This window comes from Schistocerca cancellata, chromosome 9, assembly GCF_023864275.1.
Source record: "Schistocerca cancellata isolate TAMUIC-IGC-003103 chromosome 9, iqSchCanc2.1, whole genome shotgun sequence".
NCBI classification, from domain to species: Eukaryota; Metazoa; Arthropoda; class Insecta; order Orthoptera; family Acrididae; genus Schistocerca; species Schistocerca cancellata.
This window is the reverse complement of record NC_064634.1, coordinates 78872788-78893051: the sequence shown is the minus strand read 5'-3', so window position 1 is coordinate 78893051 and position 20264 is coordinate 78872788. Positions and strand designations below refer to the sequence as shown.

Below are 20264 nucleotides of genomic sequence, written 5' to 3'. Positions count from 1 at the left end.
AATCAAAGTGTGTAGGATCTTTGGTAGTGTTAACTCTGCCGCGTGGAGCGCGGGCTGGGAGAAGGAGTGTGGCGGGAGTAGCGAGTGGAGCAGGTGTGTTGTGTGACGCTCCCGCGAGTTGCCGCGCTTTCGGGGTTTGGCAGCATGTAATTGCGCTCGATTTGCGATGATAGTTTCTGACATGGTGTCGCGGACGGGAAACATTAACTGGCGCACATCAAGAGCCCGTTTCATCTGGTGACCGTGTCGAGAAGAAGGCGCGCCAACATCCAGTTTCTGCAATAGCGACGGCCGACAATGAGTGACTGTCGCCACCTCCTCGGTCGACGGCTTCAAACCTTCAATCCACCAACAAGGAAGACTGGAAGCAAGTAAAGTTTTAGAACTGTATGGCAGACCTCAGCTTTTAATCTTGTTCCATTTGCCTCGCAAAATTACAGCAACTTAGCATGAACCTTTGTTGCTCATTGTCCCAATTGCATTACCAAGCAGGGTCCCTTCCTTTTCCGGAATGAACCCGAGTGTCGTAGAAATTTAAACGCCAGCACTAAAGTAATATAGCTAATTCTATTTCACTGCTTTAATTTCAAAGTTCAGTTAGCTGGCTACAATATTCAGATTACACAAGCACAAATTAAGAGTGCGAGTTTTGTTACCATATTTTAGCTTACCTGTGACTGCAGCTCAGCTTGGTACGTACTAAATTTTACTATTGTTAATTGTTCAGAATCATTTAATTCAGGATCAAAGTTAAATCTCTTATTTCTAAATTGCGTAGATTCAAGTAGCTTTTGAAATGATTGTTGAGGTAGTCCAAGACTAACCGTATTTTACTGAATTTCGATGTGCTTCAGAAAGAAAGCTCACTATTAACTTCAGTCACTAAATTAACTTTCGATTTTCCGGTTTTATTAATTCTTTTGCTAAATTAAGTCAGGGTGTAGCGAAATTTATTACTTCTGACAAACTTTCAGTTTTCACACTACGCGTGTCAACCTTCAGTTGCCACGCTTCTAGTGCTAATTATATGTGTAATAACCTTTCTTTTTCAGTTACTATAGTAATTGTCCTTAGGACTGGCGACCGTGATTTCCCCCAAATCTCAAATACCTAATTACCGCTAGTTAATTGTTAACGTAACGGCTGCACATTTACTTTCTTTATTAACTTTACCCCTTTTCAAAATTAATTTCCACCAGTTTCATTAGCACATTTCCTTTCATTTAGATGTAACCCTTTCCTCCCTCTTTACCAACAGGTTAACTTCGGTGACGATTGCTTTTCCAAAACTCCCATTAGGTACACGCGGTTTCATTTTTCACTGTCATTAAGGTCGGTAAGTGAGGGGGAGGTTACACACAGCGGCAAGGCCGTCGAAATTACTGTAAGGTGAGTGGTTAACCATGACAGGAAGGGTTTTCCTATTGTCACTTATTTCTTTCTTTCGCTTACGCCATAGTCCCGCAGCGATCGCAGGGTCGGTGCGGTTAGAACAGATTTGGCAAGGTTAGTTTTAGGGGTCGCCGGATGTCCTTCCTGCCGCCGCCCCGTACCCCCAGGGAAGGAATCAGTGTACCCCAGCTGTCTGCGTCGAGTGTAAATCGTGAAAAAGTGCGAACGTGTTTCAAATGTCTGCGACGCGTGTAACTGAGGCGGAACGAGGGGGACCAGCCCGGTATTCACCTAGCGGGATGTGAAAAACCGCCTAAAAGCCACATCCAGGCTTGCCGGCACACCGGCCCTCGTTGTTTATCCACCGGGCGGATTCGATCCGGGGGCGGCGCGCCTACCCGAGTCCAGGAAGCAGCGCGTTAGCCCTCTCGGCTACCCTGGCAGGTCTCCTATTGTCACTTATATTGCGTATATATAAGAATATACAGCCTACAGTTGCAGGTTAACTTTATCGTTTACCTAGGTTTCAACGTTAGTAATAACGTCTTCTTCAGAAACTGCAAAAAGATAATATTATAATGTGCTTTCAGAAACTGCAAAAAGTTAATATTATAATGTGCTAGTAAATTATATTAGATATGATCATCCTACAGGATGCAACGTGTAGTACTTACATAAAATATTATTTAAATGTTTGCCTAAAACAAGCCATGTCCTAAGTCAACTTTATAAAACTTGATGCATAACCAAAAGATTTTGTCACTTCTATTAAACAAGCTGTAGCAAATTCACTTTAAGCTCGTTGTATGCAACTGTACGATGTATATTCTTATACAAACAATATCAGTTGCTGTCGCTGCATAAAAATGTTAAAAATTACTTATATTATGCTTGAATGTAGCACCTAGATGCGGCGTATCGCGGTTGTAGACACGATACTTGAGAGTCTGTTAGAGACAGGTGTATAGTGAACACGGCAGAACGTCGCGAGTTAACCGACTTTGAACCTCAGGTGCAAGTCGCATGGGCTATAGCTTACAGGAGATTACACAAGAATGTAGGATCCGATATCAACAGTGTCTAGAGCGGATCTTAATTATTGGCTCAGAGTACTATGGGACTTAACTTCTGACGTCATCAGTCTCCTAGAACTTAGAACTACTTAAACCTAACTAACCTAAGGACAGCATACACATCCATGCCCGAGGCAGGATTCGAACCTGCGACCGTAGCGGTCCCGCGGTTCCAGACTGTAGCGTGGCCGGCTCTTAATTATTGCACAAGTAATGTTCCTACACACATAAACCGCCACAGAGAGCGATCGTAAGTGTTTCTCAGACTGATATTAGAAGCAGAGACATGATTTGATTGATCTGGATGATTAATGCTGGGAGAAAAAAAACAACAATAGTCTTAGCCCACTGAAGCTCGCACCGAACCCTAGTTTATTATGCGGTTTCATTTGCTGTGATTCTAGCATAGCCAAACGGTACCATTACGAGGCATTAGGTTACTAGTTACTTACGAGAAACGATTTTTTCAGGCTCAAATGACCCGAATATTCTGTGTCTTTTGGCCTTCAGAGCTACGCATTGGAACATTAAATATGGTGCGGTTTCATACTTCTCATTACGTAGTCTCCACTTAGGGGCTTCTTCCGCTTACCTATTGTGTGTAGGTGGTCCTTAAAGTTCCCATGGCCAGTCATGAGCGCTATCGTATAATCTGTTTCCTTTTCAAGTTCAATATTACACAGCTTCTCCTGAAACTTGACTTCGACATCACGAGCTTGCCACGATTTTGTTTTCGGATCGTAGTCCAATATTATACGCGCTGCCTCCTGATCCAGCTACGCAGTTTTGATTCTGTCATGGCCTTACTGATGGTTAGGAGAGGCTCCGGTCCAATAAATGGAATCGTAGCGTCTGCCCTGCTCGATCTACATCAGCGTGTTCATTGGAGCTAATTCCTGAATGGCCAGGGACCCCACAACAGGTCTACCCTATAATTTCCCCTGGTCTCCCAAGGACTTCGTGCCATTCTGCAACGATGTTTGATCTCATTGTAGGGGCCGATAGGGATTTCAGAGTTGCTTGACGGCCTAATAAATGTAGATCATTGCGGCACCTCCGCGCACACTCTGATAGCGGATGCTTCCGCTTGCCGCAAAGGCGTACGGGGCGAAGTTCTCGTATTTGTGAGGCAGTCGTAGGGATGTACCGGGACTGTACGAATGCCGTTTCCCTTCCCATGACTTTTGGCCACTCGTTTTACTTTAAGCTTATTATTCGAGTAACTGTTGCTGTGGCCGAGTGGTTCTAGGCGCTACAGTCTGGAACCGCGCGACCGCTGCGGTCGCAGGCTGGAATCCTGCCTCGGGCATGGATGTGTGTGATGTCCTTAGGTTAGTTAGGTTTAAGTAGTTCTAAGTTCTAGTGGACTGATGACCTCAGAAGTCCCATAGTGCTCAGAGCCATTTGAACCATTTTTTTTTGAACTGTTGCTGTACTAGTGGTAGTACATGCAATGATTTCTCGCAAGACAGGGAATAAGCAGAGTATAAACGCTCAGCTTGTCACAGTGTCACCATTAGGACACACATCCGTCAGAATACTACGAGCGGGGAACTGTTCTAACAGTATTGTGTTCTGTTTGTGTCTTGTCCACAGTAAAACTGGGGACTGTGTTCCGTTCGACTGAACTTAATTTCGGTTTTCACTACTGCAAAAGTTCCACGCATTAAATATACTAAACAAAAGCACAGAAAAAACTTATGACGGAGGTGGAACATTTGACCAGTGTATGCAAAGAACCGAGTAGAACCAGCCTTAGAACTATTAAAACACGTATCAAATGAGAGAAAAAAATTGAAATGCGGTATAGCCAAACTATCAGATAACAGGGCGTTTATTGAAACCTTACATCACACAGGAGGGTATTCACCCTTGGCTGCGTGTTCTCGAACACCGCGCGTTATGAAAACCGTAAAGTCCATTCACTTCTTTATGACGTCGGGAAACACTCCGCACGCTGTACCATCATAGGCGAGCGTTATCGCACAGTGGATAAGGTTCTTTCATTCATCCTCTAAAAAAAAGAGCGGGCAGTAACGCTGGCGACCGTTTCGATTGAACGCGCCGTTTAATGGCCGTGTATTCATTCCCTCACAAGGCGGGATAAACAGATCGGCAGAGGGCCGTTCCTTTCCTTTGGAAGACGAATGCGGCGGTCGGCAGGCGCCGTACTTTGCGCTCGCCGACGCGGCAGGATACGCCATCTGCGCGCGTCTGTGTGCGTACACCTGGCCGGGCTGTAAAACTTTAATTGGATTCTTCAGCGCGTCACGCACCGCGCTTCGTCTTCGGGGCCCCCCTGTCCCCCTCCAGTTCCAACCGCTTTGCGACACGCAACTACTACAAAAAAAAAAACAAATAAATAAAAACTGCTGCGATAGGCGACTGATGATACTCCGCGCGACTCTCTGATTGGCAGAATAGTTCGCCTATCCTAGTGGGAGAGGCAATTCTTTCGACACTGCGCTCTTGCTTGGAAGAAGGAAGGAAGAGGGTATAACATCCTGTCGATGACGGAGTCATTTGAAGCAGGTCACGAAGTGCGATTCGGCAAGGATGGGGAAAAAAAAATCGATCGCGTCCTCCACAAAATAACGGTGGTGCCCGCTTTGTTGTGTAGTCTGCTTTTAGCAAGACAGCCATAAATCCCACATGGTAAATCCTTCGACGAGGCAACCACAAAATTATTGCGCTCCAACATTCCTTTCTCTATAGCTGTTCGGTCCCACAACTTTCTGGAGCCAAAGACAGTCGCAAACGTACACATACGCACTCTGCAAAATTCTGTGAAAGTCATGGCAGAACATGTGTATAATTCCACCGCAAATTAGGGCTTCTTCCCGTTACAATTGCTTGTGGAAGCGGGGAGAATGACTGCTTTAATGCCTCTTCACAGACTAGTCTAACATAGTCTTCGCGGTCCCGCCTTTGCTCATTTCAGTTTACCGTATGAAATGTAGGTAGGACTAGGTAAGGTTTCACCTTTCTAGCCACGTGAATGACCAGACTAACCGATACTGTTCAACCAAAACCCTCACATTGTGCATGAAAATCATCTTCACGATGATTTGGAGGAGAGAATACGCTTCCCGGAACTCTGCGGGTAACCTGCGAATTAAAGCGAGGAGATTTTTTTGCATTGACACGCCGCCGAAGCTGAAGAACGACACGCAAAAAATGAAAAAAAGAGACGTTTTAAGTTGTGTTAGCGATATTGACTTTATAACAGAAATGTAAAATCATGGAGGAAAAAAGTCATTTAATATTCGATGTGAGTATACTCCCAATCCCAAAGAAATCAGGTGTTGACAGATGTGAAAATTACCGCACTATCACTGTAATAAATCACAGCTGCAAAATACTAACGCGAATTCTTTACAGACGAATGGAAAAACTGGTAGAAGCCGACCTCGAGGAAGATCAGTTTGGATTCCGTAGAAATACTGGAACACGTCAGGCAATACTGACCTTACGACTTATCTTAGAAGAAAGATTATGGAAAGGCAAACCTACGTTTCTAGAATTTGTAGACTTAGAGAAAGGGAGCAGTGGTTGGGAAGGGAGTGAGACAGGGTTTTAGCCTCTCCCCGAAGTTATTCAACCTGTATATGGAGCAAGCAATAAAGGAAACAAAAGAAAAGTTCGGAGTAGGTATTAAAATCCATGGAGAAGAAATAAAAACCTTGAGGTTCGCCGATGACATTGTAATTCTGTCAGAGACAGCAAAGGGCTTGGAAGAGCAGATGAACGGAATGGACAGTGTCTTGAAAGGAGGGTATAAGATGAACATCAACAAAAGCAAAACGAGGATAATGGAATGTAGTCGAATTAAGTCGGTTGATGCTGAGGGAATTAGATTAGGAAATGAGATACTTAAAGTAGTAAAGGAGTTTTGCTATTTGGGGATCAAAATAACTGATGATGGTCGAAGGAGAGAGGACATAAAATGTAGACTGGCAATGGCAAGGAAAGTGATTCTGACGAAGAGAAATTTGTTAACATTGAGTATAGATTTAAGTGTCAGGAAGTCGTTTCTGAAAGTATTTGTATGGAGTGTAGCCATGTATGGAAGTGAAACATGGACGATAAATAGTTTGGACAAGAAGAGAATAGAAGCTTTCGAAATGTGATGCTACAGAAGAATGCTGAAGATTAGATGGGTAGATCACATAACTAATGAGGAGGTATTGAATAGAATTGGGGAGAAGAGGAGTTTGTGGCACAACTTGACAAGAAGAAGGGACCGGTTGGTAGGACATGTTCTGAGGCATCAGGGGGTCACAAATTTAGCATTGGAGGGCAGCGTTGACAGTAAAAACCGTAGAGGGAGACCAAGAGATGAATACACTAAGCAGATTCAGAAGGATGTAGGTTGCAGTAAGTACTGGGAGATGCAGAAGCTTGCACAGGATAGAGTAGCATGGAGAGCTGCATCAAACCAGTCTCAGGACTGAAGACCACAACAGCATACTCCCTGACGAGGAAGTTTACACAATCTAGCCGGAAAAATTGTCCAAAGAAAATGGCATCTTTTTGTTCTTTAGCATATGCATAGCGTATGGCGAAAGAACTTTGAGTGCTGAAGGATAGACGGAAATATATCCTCATTTCATCCCACAGATGCTCTTCCGCCGGTGCTGTCCTACATCCTGCAAGCTAATGCTCTCCAAGGTGTCCGCTTTTGGTCGTCCGAGGTGCAGTCCGCGATGTACTTATACCCGGACATGTTTACTGTAGGTAAGCTGTTCTGTATATTGCATAAACAATAATTCACAATTACGAACATGTAACTGAAATAGTTGCGTTACAGATTTGTATTAGAATGTAACTTACGTGAAATGTTCAACTGGCGCATTTGTTTTTGCACTTTTCTTCCAGTCAAATATATTCTCAAAGATGTTCGTATTTTCACAGTTACATACGTTGATTATCATTGTAAAACACTTTCGTTTTGTGCACCACATGTTTTGATTCACAACATACGAAGACAAATACAGAGCCTACAAGCTACATGAGTGTCAAAGATGCTGCGATACAGTGATACAAAGATGTGGCATTTTTGGGAAAGGAAGGGTAAATAAATGTCGTGTTAAAATGAAAAAGAATTTTTACATTAAATGTAGGACATTAAATACAGAAATATAACGATAAATACATAGTATTTAGTGTATTACATGATTCCAAAATTATTTAATACAACGATAGAGAAATAAATGTGGGCAAGAAAGTGGGTGAAACCCTTATATGTTATCTGAATACTGATGCTGATCATACATTAAAATTGATTATTATTTAGTGCCATTAATGATACTGAATACTGTAGGTACATACAATATTATATGATTAGTTACCTGATTATTTGTATTGGAGTATGGAAAATACTTTCTCTAATTTTTTCTGGAAAAGAGAGTTAGACAACTGAGTCTACTCTTTCAGGATATTACCACGGGAAGTGTTTGTTTGTGTATGTGTGTGTGTGTGTGTGTGTGTGTGGTGTGTAGGATATTATCACGGGAAGTGTTTGTTTGTGTGTGTGTATGTGTGTGTGTGTGTGTGTGTGTGAGTGTGTGTATGTGTGTATGTTTCTATTTCCTCTAACAGATTCCTAGTGATTCTTTTTTCCACTAAATGTAATATTTTCAGGTTGCTTTCAGTGTTTCTCACTGGGTGGTTTTCTTCTTCAATGTGAACTGCAAATGTAGATTGGTTCAAGTTTCCAAGCCTTAACGCCTTAAGGTTTTCCTTGCATCGAACCTTTTTGCGCAAAAGAATTAAGGACGTCCTAACGCCTTTTCCCTGTCAGACGGCAAGAGGATCACTCACCTTCCGATCTTCAGTCAGTCGGCCACGTGCGCATCCGTCTTCATCTCCTACTTGCAGGTATTGATTGTCTGGTCATTGATATAATTAATAAAAAGGATCAGGCGAAAGCTATAGAAACAGAATAGCCTTCAGAGCAGTTCAATATGGAAGTATATTGTAATCTCAAAAGAAACAACTATGCTTGTCTACTGGTATTTACCAACGATTAGGCGAGTCGCCTTCCTGCTGTGGACCAGGTAGTACACGTGATAAACACATCAAAAGTTCAATAAAACAATGAAATCGGAAACCAATACCTAGAGAGAGAGAGAGAGAGAGAGAGAGAGAGAGAGAGAGAGGGAGGGAGTGAGAAATGGTGTTGAGAGCTGAACCCCGAACATGAGAAATATAAGCCACATGATTCGAGATACATCAGCAGAAATAGTGACGGCCGTTAAAGCCGACGGACTAGAGAAGCCGAATATGAGGGGCACACTCGGTGTGACTGCGCGATAGCAGCTGAGATGGTTGCTACAAGCTACAACTACGTATCACGCTACTCATCTGCTCTCTGTTGCATACACTTTGATGCCACCAAGGTGATGGAGGGAGAACAGTGTTCTAAGATGGTAATAACATCCACATTATATGGTTCAAATGGATCTGAGCACTATGCGACTTAACTTCTGAGGTCATCAGTCGCCTAGAACTTAGAACCACATAAACCTAACTAACCTAAGGACATCACACACATCCATGCCCGAGGCAGGATTCGATCCTGCGACCGTAGCGGTCGCTCGGTTCCAGACTGTAACGCCCAGAACCGCACGGCATCCACATTATAACCCTGGGTTCGGTGTGGGGCGGCGGAGGGGTGAAGTGGTCTGCGGTAGTCGTCGTGGGGTTGTGGACCACTGCGGTTGCGGCGGGGACGGAGCCTCTCCGTCGTTTTAGATCCCCGGCTAACATACAGTACAGTACAATACAATACAATACAATACAACATCCACATTGCGGCTTCTTACAGAGAGACATGTCTTACCTCTTCAAGCTACTGCATACACCTGAGACCCAAACATCGGTTCTCCGTGCTTTTGCCACTTCGGGTGGCAGCCACTAGTATACTTCCGTGGGAGGCGAAGAGGTTCCCAACGCCAACTTAATTTGGAGAGGCTGTGGTAACGGTTCCTGTCGACTCAGAGCGGCGGAGCGGCTCGGCCATTTGAAGTTACCGCCCTAGTTCGGGTGCAAATTCTCCGAATGCCCGGGCAATTAATATCCCTATGCGTCGATGTGCCCTCTGGCCAGGTTTGAAATTAACAGTTTGAACTTTAAGATAACTCACCGTCTTAAGTGATTTTAATGTTAACTGAAGGGTGAACCAGAAAAACGTTTAGCCTCCTCCACCTGACTGTCGGCCACGCAGGCATTAACATTGGAGGTGTTTGTAAGCTGGAGAAAGTTACTTTTAATACTCAGATCGATTGACTTAGTGAGTTTTTAATTACGCAGTTAACACGTCTGAGAGCTCAGTACCAATAAACTCTTATGTCGTTATGATTGTTGTTGTTGTTGTGGTCTTCAGTCCAGAGACTGGTTTGATATAGCTCTCCATGCTACACTATCCTGTGCAAGCTTCTTCATCTCCCAGTACCTACTGCATCCTACATCCTTCTGAATCTGCTTAGTGTATTCATCTCTTAGTCTCCCTCTACGATTTTTACCCTCCACGCTGCCCTCCAATACTAAATTGGTGATCCCTTGAAGCCTCAGAGCATGCCCCTCCAGCCGATCCCTTCTTCTAGTCAAGTTGTGCCGCAAATTCCTCTTCTCCCCAATTCTACTAAGTACCTCCTTATTAGTTACGTGATGTATCCATCTAATCTTCAGAATTCTTCTGTAGCTCATCATGATTATGAATCTATAATCGTAATTCCTGGACTAGTTTTATTTGACTCTCTCTCTCTCGCTCGTTGTTTCCTGGTACTGGAATGCGCAGTCACGGTGGCTTCGCCATGTGCTGTGTCTATCCATAAAAAGTCCATAGACTACAAGTGGAAGAATTTCAGAAGCTGAGGTCAACGCGGATAACGTAAGTTTGTACTTCCCACATTTTCATTTTTGCTTTGAATGGAATCGTTTCCAAGATGTTGCTCGTTTTCGTGAATATTTTCTTGAACACAGTCCGTGAACAGGTAGTTCAACTCATGCAGTGGTGAAGAATTATTCAGAAACAGAAGGTCCTACGTAGATTTTCACGTACAATGCAGTTGACGCGAAGCCTCAAGAACTGGCTACTACAGAGATGCCTACTGGCCGCTGCTCTTTCCGACTCCTGTGCTGATCACCAGCCGCTTCCAGAGCGCACCATGAATTTCCGACTGGTAACTACGGCAAGACTCAAACCCACCATCTCGGGATCGTGGTCTGCCGTTTATGGGAGGAAGACACAGGTGGCTCGCAAGTGTAACGTATGGGGCCATACTAAACTGTAACATGCTTATCGTAACGCACGAAATGTAAAACATGTAGCATGCTTGGTTAACCTTAAGAGAGGGCCTGACAGCCGTAATCTTGCCAGGTTAAACAAATCAAAAAGTAAAATAAATGATAACAAAGTTCACAAAGTGTATTCATTAATCTTAGTATGTCGCAAAGTACTGCCTCTTATATTGTTTTGTCAAAACATGAGTTACTGAAGTTCCTCGCTTATTAAACCTACATGTTTGAGCTACAATTGTTTTTTGTATTATACACTCCTGGAAATGGAAAAAAGAACACATTGACACCGGTGTGTCAGACCCAACATACTTGCTCCGGACACTGCGAGAGGGCTGTACAAGCAATGATCACACGCACGGCACAGCGGACACACCAGGAACCGCGGTGTTGGCCGTCGAATGGCGCTAGCTGCGCAGCATTTGTGCACCGCCGCCGTCGGTGTCAGCCAGTTTGCCGTGGCATACGGAGCTCCATCGCAGTCTTTAACACTGGTAGCATGCCGCGACAGCGTGGACGTGAACCGTATGTGCAGTTGACGGACTTTGAGCGAGGGCGTATAGTGGGCATGCGGGAGGCCGGGTGGACGTACCGCCGAATTGCTCAACACGTGGGGCGTGAGGTCTCCACAGTACATCGATGTTGTCGCCAGTGGTCGGCGGAAGGTGCACGTGCACGTCGACCTGGAACCGGACCGCAGCGACGCACGTATGCACGCCAAGACCGTAGGATCCTACGCAGTGCCGTAGGGGACCGCACCGCCACTTCCCAGCAAATTAGGGACACTGTTGCTCCTGGGGTATCGGCGAGGACCATTCGCAACCGTCTCCATGAAGCTGGGCTACGGTCCCGCACACCGTTAGGCCATCTTCCGCTAACGCCCCAACATCGTGCAGCCCGCCTCCAGTGGTGTCACGACAGGCGTGAATGGAGGGACGAATGGAGACGTGTCGTCTTCAGCGATGAGAGTCGCTTCTGCCTTGGTGCCAATGATGGTCGTATGCGTGTTTGGCGCCGTGCAGGTGAGCGCCACAATCAGGACTGCATACGACCGAGGCACACAGGGCCAACACCCGGCATCATGGTGTGGGGAGCGATTTCCTACACTGGCCGTACACCACTGGTGATCGTCGAGGGGACACTGAATAGTGCACGGTACATCCAAAACGTCATCGAACCCATCGTTCTACCGTTCCTAGACCGGCAAGGGAACTTGCTGTTCCAACAGGACAATGCACGTCCGCATGTATCCCGTGCCACCCAACGTGCTCTAGAAGGTGTAAGTCAACTACCCTGGCCAGCAAGATCTCCGGATCCGTCCCCCATTGAGCATGTTTGGGACTGGATGAAGCGTCGTCTCACGCGGTCTGCACGTCCAGCACGAACGCTGGTCCAACTGAGGCGCCAGGTGGAAATGGCATGGCAAGCCGTTCCACGGACTACATCCAGCATCTCTACGATCGTCTCCATGGGAGAATAGCAGCCTGCATTGCTGCGAAAGGTGGATATACACTGTACTAGTGCCGACATTGTGCATGCTCTGTTGCCTGTGTCTATGTGCCTGTGGTTCTGTCAGTGTAATCATGTGATGTATCTGACCCCAGGAATGTGTCAATAAAGTTTCCCCTTCCTGGGACAATGAATTCACGGTGTTCTTATTTCAATTTTCAGGAGTGTAGTAGGTACCTGTAATAGCTACAACTCAGATCCTTAAGTTTCACTTAAGATTGATTGGGATATACTCAAGTTTCAGTAATAATAGTGACACTTGCCGCCGTTTTGTTCAAATGAAAAATTACAGCTAGCCGAGGCGTGTCTTACACCTTGCAACAGCAGTAAAGAATATTGGGAGATGAAGAAAGCTCGTGCGAACTGAGAATCATTTGCTGTGCTCTTGATCTGAACGGAAATTTTAAATCACTATTATGAAACCGTACTGCCATTTGCAGACATGTCCTAACACAGGATTTTATCGTGTACTTCTGATTTCTAAACACGTAGACTGAACTAGACGGTGTCAATCTGATAGAAATCCTTCTGAGTGCATTGCACCATAAAATACTAATATATGCGTCGTTTCGCCTATGCTGCCACGGCCTTCCTCAGGGCGTAAGTTAATGTAGCTGTGGACTGGTTGCTTCAGTATAGTGCGTTTCTGACAACGCTGTATGACCACAGGCGTCGAATTTCTTAGATCTGATTGGCCATAAAATACCATTGGTTTGTGTTGTGAAAGTAGGCGAGATGTATGGCGCACTTTTCTTGGTTTATTCGACTTGCAGGTAATTGGTAGCACACCGTGGATCGATGAACACTCGAGGGGGGTTGTGTTTTCCTGCATATAATTTTAACGTATCTTGTGACAATTCTTTCTTTTTTTGAGTCGTCAGTCTTCTGATTGGTTTGATGTAGGCCGCCACGAATTCATCACCTGTGCCAGCTTTTTCCTCTCAAAGTAGCAATGGTAACTTATGTTCTCAATTACGTGTTGGATGTACTCCAGTCTCTCTCTTCCACAGCAACTTTTACCGTCTACAGCCCCCTCTAGCACCATGTAAATTTTTGTCTGATGTCTGAACATGTCATATCCTATCACCTTATCCCTTTTACTTGTCTCTTTGTCCATATGTTCCCTTCTTCGCCGATTCTGCTGAGAACCTACCCATTCCTTATCTTAGTAGTCCACCTAATTTTCAACATTCTTTTATGGCACCACATCTCAAATGCTTCAATTCTATTCCGTTTCGGTTTTCGCACTACCATACAATTCTTTACTACAAAAGTAGATCAGTTTTCAAATTACAGAGTGCGTATGATACTAGCAGATTTCCAATGCCCTTTTTTTGCCAGTGCTAGTCCGGTTTTTATGTCCTTGCTCCGTCCATCATGGTTATTTTGCTGTTGCAGAATTCCTGAACTTCGTCTGCCTTGTGATCCCCAATTCTGATGTTAACCGTCTCCCTGTTCTCATTTCCGATACTTCTCATTATTTTCACCTTTCTTTCGTTTACTCTCGGTCCATATTCTGTACGAATCAGACTGCTCATTCCATTCAGCAGATCCTGAGGATAGCAATATCGTCAGCGAATCTTATCATTGATAGCTTTCAAAAAAATGGTTCAAATGGCTCTGAGCACTATGGGACTTAACTTCTGAGGTCATCAGTCCCCTAGAACTTTCAACTACTTAAACCTAACTAACCTAAGGACATCACACACACCCATGCCCGAGGCAGGATTCGAACCTGCGACCGTAGCGGTCGCGCGGTTCCAGACTGTAGCGCCTAGAACCGCTCGGCCACTCCGGCCGGCCTCATAGCTTTCACCTTGAATTTTAATTCAACTCTTGAACCTTTCTTTTATTTCCATTATTTCTTCTTCGATGTATGCACTGAACAGTAGGTGCGAAAGACTACATCCCTGTCTTGCCCTCTTTTCAATCCGAGCACTTCGTTCTTGGTCTTCCGCTGTTGTTGTTCCCTGTTGGCTCTTGTACGTAAGCCGAGCGGTGTAGCCGCGCGGTCTCAGGCGCCTTGCCACGATTCGCGCGGCTCTTACCGTCGGAGGTTTGAGTCCTCCCTCAGGCATGGATGTGTGTTGTCCTTAGCGTAAGTTAGTTTAAGTCAGATTAAGTAGTCTGTAAGCCTAGGAACCAATGACCTCAACAGTTTAGTCCCATAGGAACTTACCACAAATTTCCGGATTTCTTGTACGTATGCACTGAACAGTAGGTGCGAAAGACTACATCCCTGTCTTGCCCTCTTTTCAATCCGAGCACTTCGTTCTTGGTCTTCCGCTGTTGTTGTTCTCTGTTGGCTCTTGTACGTAAGCCGAGCGGTGTAGCCGCGCGGTCTCAGGCGCCTTGCCACGATTCGCGCGGCTCTTACCGTCGGAGGTTTGAGTCCTCCCTCAGGCATGGATGTGTGTTGTCCTTAGCGTAAGTTAGTTTAAGTCAGATTAAGTAGTCTGTAAGCCTAGGAACCAATGACCTCAACAGTTTAGTCCCATAGGAACTTACCACAAATTTCCGGATTTCTTGTACGTATTGTATATTACCCGTCTCTCCCTATAGCTTACTCCTATTTCTCTCAGAATTTCAAACATGTTGCACCATTTTACTTTGTCGATCGCGTTTTCCGGGTCTATAAGTCTCTCGAATATCTCTGGATTTTTCTTCAGCCTTGCTTCCATTGTCAACCGCAACGTCCGAACGGCCTCTCTGGTGCCTTTGCTTGTCCTAAAGCGAAACTGATCGTCATCTGACAGATCCTCAGTTTTCTTTTCCATGTTCTGAGTATTATTCGTCTCAGCAAGGTGGATGCATGACACCTTTAGAAACGTAATACACTAAAACATCCACTCCCCAGTTGCATTAGCAAGTCGGCCGAAACGTCAGACATTATGGTGTTTTAGCGTTGTATCCGTCTATAAGATGACGAGGTAGTTCAGCCAGAGAGACTTTAATCAAATTCAGATTTCTGACCGAGCGAGGTGGCGCAGTGGTTAGACACTGGACTCGCATTCGGAAGGACGACGGTTCAATCCCGCGTCCGGCCATCCTGATTTAGGTTTTCCGTGATTTCCCTAAATCACTCCAGGCAAATGCCGGGATGGTTCCTCTGAAAGGGCACGGCCGACTTCCTTCCCCATCCTTCCCTAATCCGATGAGACCGATGACCACGCTGTCTGGTCTCCTTCCCCAAACCAACCAACCAACCAACCAATCAGATTTCTGGTCGGACATTGTTACATGTCAGTTCCATGTTGGCTTCTACGATTTCCGCTTAGCCTTTCGAATCACCCTACACTCCGTCTCTGTGCTAGCTGGTTGTGACGGTTTGTGGTTTTAACATTAGCTTGTGAGAATATCTACAGTACATTGGCGGCTTACTGTGAACGACGTGTTCTCATAGATGACGAGGGCAGGCGAATAATAATGAAGATCCCTGCGTTTTCCTGCCGCTGCCGGGGCGACCTGGTAGCCGGAATTATTCCAGATCACTGGAGAATTCGCCTCTGCCCGAGACGCCTGCTTACCCTTTCGAGAGGACGGGAGGGGGTGTCAGCGACCCGTCGAAGCCCGCGCCGCGCGGTATCGGGTGAGTTCAATGGGCACCGTACGCTGGGTCCGGGGCAATTTGCACAGATTAGGCGGTGCTCGCACAATGCACGGGCCCGCTACCTGCCCAAACAAACCGGCCCACAATGGAGCGCGGCTCCTGGCTGCCTCCTGCCCGGTCGGTTACGCCTGTCGCCAGGAGAGGCGATGCGCTCCTCACAAGTGGGTCAAAGCGCCGTCCGTGGTCGGATTATGGTTCCGTGTGACGGCCGATTATCACATGACTGTAGCTGCTCCCGTCAGCCCTCACAGCGCTACAAGTACGTCGCACAAAAGACTCCACAGCGCGGCTATACACTCGCCACAAAATCGACCAATCGCTACTGAGACGTGTTCCAACATCCCGTAAATTTGCCAACGATATCTACATATGCATATACGTATGTAATCTACAAACCACCGTGAAGTGCGTGGCAAAGGGAACTCAGCATGGTGCCATATGGTAGCGTTTATTTACGTTGCGGTCGCGTTCGTCAGACCATTCTGAAACAATTCGGTAACGGTGCAGCGGTGCATTGTCGTGCTGAAAGTCACAAGGTGGTTATAGTTAAACCGACAGTGCTCCGAGTCCTGCAGTGCGGGCTGTACACATGGCAGAATGCTGAAACATAATGTTCACTAACAGGTGCGCTTGCCGAGTATGCTGATAAAAATAATAGTTCTATGTCTGCTACCGAGCGGTTCTTGGGGCTTCAGTTTGGAACCGCGCGACCGCTACGGTCGCAGGTTCGAATCATGCCTCGGGCATGTACGTATGTGATGTCCTTCGTTTTAACTAGTTCTAAGTTCTAGGGGACTGATGACCTCAAATGTTAAGTCCCATAGTGCTGAGAGCCATTTGAACCATTTTTTTGTCTGCTACCAGATGAAAATAGCTCGGCGGCCGCTGTGGCCGAGCGGTTCTAGGTGCTTCAGTCTTGAACCGCGCTGCTGCTATGGTCGCAGGTTCGAATCCTGCCTCGAGCATAGATGTGTGCGATGTCCTTAGGTTAGTTAGCTTTAAGTAGTTCTAAGTCTAGGGCACTCATGACCTCAGATTTTAAGTCCCATAGTGCTTAGAGCCATTTGAACCATTGGAAAATAACTAGCTGTGAGCAGCCAGAAAGTAAAATGTTTTCTGTTTTGACGTCAGTACGCTATTTGTCGATTGGCGACACATGATGACTTCTTTTGTGAAATGAATTTGGTATAAAGGTTTCCACCCGAAGCGCAGTGACTACTGAGAAGGAAGACCTTGCACTGCTGATAAAGTTCTGTTTTCAGAACGGCACCAATAGCAGCGGAGCAGTGCGAAAATATGGCCGACAAAAAGAGCAGGGAAGAGGACCCATGTCAATCAGTGGGCTGAAGAATATGATCAAGATAGTTGAAGAAACGAGTGAATTAGGTATTGCCGCAGGGAGAGGGAGACAGCCCGTTCGCATGGCAGTTGCTGATGAAGATGTTGCAGCTATACCCGACCGTGCAGCAAATGTCTCAAAACTGTGCTGCCAGTGCTCGAGCTATGTCGTAGGGATTGTTTCTCTCTTGGTCAACCAGTTCAAAAGATTGTGTGGCGCATTTAACTCTCGAATCCCTACCAGATTCAGGATGTGCACCAAATTAAGCCTCCAGATAGGTGACAGCGCCGTGACTTTGAGATGGAAGTGGATGGCATGTGGCCGGGGAATATTCTTTGGTCGGATGAGGCACATTTTACTCTGCTCGGTATCACGAACGAAAAGAACTCTCGCATATGGGGTCTACTCCCCCACATGTTGTGCAGGAATATCTACTACACTCAGCTTATGTGACTCTATGATGTGGATTCACAAGCTCCTTCATTCTCGGTCCGGTTTCCTTCCAGGAGATGACACCTCGCGGCCCTGTTAGGTATACACTGACATATGCAAGTTATAAGGAGCTTCTCGTGCAACACGTGATTGGCTCAAAATGGTTCAAATGGCTCTGAGCACTATGGGACTTAACATCTATGGTCATCAGTCCCCTAGAACTTAGAACTACTTAAATCTAACTAACCTAAGGACATCACACAACACGCAGTCATCACAAGGCAGAGAAAATCCCTGACCCCGCCGCGAATCGAACCCGGGAACCCGGGCGCGGGAAGCGAGAACGCTACCGCACGACTACGAGCTGCGGACAACACGTGGTTCCACATTTGCAGGAACGCAACTGTGTCCACAGCACTATTTTCATGCAAGATAGGGCGACACCAATGTCGCTTGCCAGGATAAAGATTTGTTCGAAAAACCTTCGGTAACGACAGCATCATCTCTAAGCAATTTCAAGATGTGTGGACCTTCCAGATCCCACGTACGAAATCCACGTGACATCTTGATGTGGGGATATCTGAAAGATCGCGTCTGTCACGGATATATCCGGACTCTTCCTGATATGAAGGACAGCATAGGACTATATATCACTCTGATTACACTGGACATGCTGTGAGAAACTGTCGACCATGCCGTGTTACTTATGCTGCGTGTTACTGAGTCGGGAGACCATAATAAACACATGTTGTAACACTTCATAACCTAATAAACGAGCCGGAAGCCAGAACCACGGTTATCATATATTTTATCATTTCTCGGCATATATAAAAGTCGGAGTTATTAAGAAATTGCTTACCTAAAAAGATACACAGTAAGAGACAGGTGCTGTGATTACGATATTCTATGACTGAGGAAGGATTGTTAAATTACGTCTACGTTTTGCAAGTGCTATCTCCAGTGAAGCTAATGAAGCGTAGGCAATGAGAAAGTCAGAATTCAGGATATTAATAGCGAATGTGGAATGTTGAGTCACGGAGATGCTATTCATTTAGTTGCTAGATGCAGCATAACGGTTTTTTTATTTCAACGTTCAGGAGGAAGATGAGACAGCAGAGCTTAAGAGATCATGGACGGATGGACACCGTTGTAAGAAAACTGGGTCTATCAGTTCTATCAGTAGGGAAAGAAATCAGAAACTTAAATATGCTTGACATTATCAAGATAGGGCCCGATATAAATTAATGTAAAAACGGAAGTACAGCATTAACCGATTTCAGCAAACTACGTTTCCTCTCTCAGACCTTCTGCAGAACATTTCACTGAATCTTGATCAAATGCATATGACACGGTATAATGCGCATTTGATCAGATTCAGTGAAATATACTGCAGAAGATCTGGTGACAGCATCGTAGTCTGCTGAAACTGGTCATCATAATAAATACTGTACAATAATGATCTTGGCTGTTAGAAGCCGTACAAGAATCACGAACGTTGGATTTGAACCCTGTCTCAATCGAATATGGCTGTCAAGCACCATCTTCCCTCATAGCTCGAAACTAAAGCGTTCGCTTGTGCGGTCAGTGTTGCGCGAAATACAGGAGGGGGTGGGCGATGTAGGTAATTCGCTTTCGCTACAGGAAAACCTACATCTTATCCATATTCCGTGCGCGTTCCAAGTTCTCCATAGACAGAACCACTGTTAAGTCTTCCTCTTGTGTTCAGTTGTTTGAGGCAATAACCAATTTCCGTAAGAAACTTATCACCCCCGTTGTGGGGAGAACGTACATCATTTGAAATCTTTTCTTCGCAAAATCTTTTCACCGTAAGTGGGAAGGAATTCACAGACACGCATTCGCCCTGTGCCAGCAACCCAGTTCTCCTATCAGACTGAAAGATTTCCTCTAAGGGGTTTACTCTTTGCTCGAAAGATCCGAGGAGCTTCTTCCACATATTATGAAACGACTCTGCACACAGGTGGCAGTATATGCAGCCGCAAATCTCAATATTGTGCCCCTCTTCTCTTTATGTAGGGCTTGTCTTTTACTGTATATGACCTACAATCAGCATGACCTATTACGGCGGAACTTTTTTCTTGTTATTTCATGAGACTGGCATATTCTTAATTCGAGTCCCATGTCGATAGCAATGTCCCTTGGAACATCTCACACAGTGTTTTACTGCATCTCCTTTTAATTTGTTTTCGGAACAGTATGTGTAAAACACTGCAATAACAATCCAGCGCTTTTCCTCTTACCTGTTGCTAGAGTGTCCTGTTATTACTACTATCTTCAGGGTATGCGGTTCATGGGAGTGATTTATTTTTCATAATAGAGTTTCCAGTTTAATATCCCAGAACTATGGCCAAATGCAAAGTCCTGTGGAATCCTTTAGTTAACTGTTTTTGAAAAATCTCTCCAAGGACAAATCAGTTTGTCTTGGAGGGACAAATAGAGGCTTCTTGGCTTGCGATCTGTTTCACTCAAGAGATGAAGGCGGACTAGCAGGGGATATAAGAACCTGTGGCTGTGCCTATTATTTCACCAGTCGTGCACTCTTCCTTTGAACTACTTACCGGCTTTCTCCGTGGATTTACTTTTTGTGGTT

General features: G+C 45.4%; 1 long non-coding RNA gene across 4 annotated transcripts in view; it reads left to right on the top strand.

Annotated features, from left to right (window-relative positions):
• LOC126100608 (uncharacterized) overlaps positions 1–20264 on the top strand; it is an 807357-nt gene that overhangs the window by 287508 nt on the left and 499585 nt on the right. For all 4 annotated transcript variants that reach the window (XR_007522189.1, XR_007522190.1, XR_007522187.1 and 1 more), the window contains one exon: positions 7086–7202. This is a non-coding gene — a long non-coding RNA (uncharacterized LOC126100608). The remainder of the gene's footprint in view (positions 1–7085; positions 7203–20264) is intronic.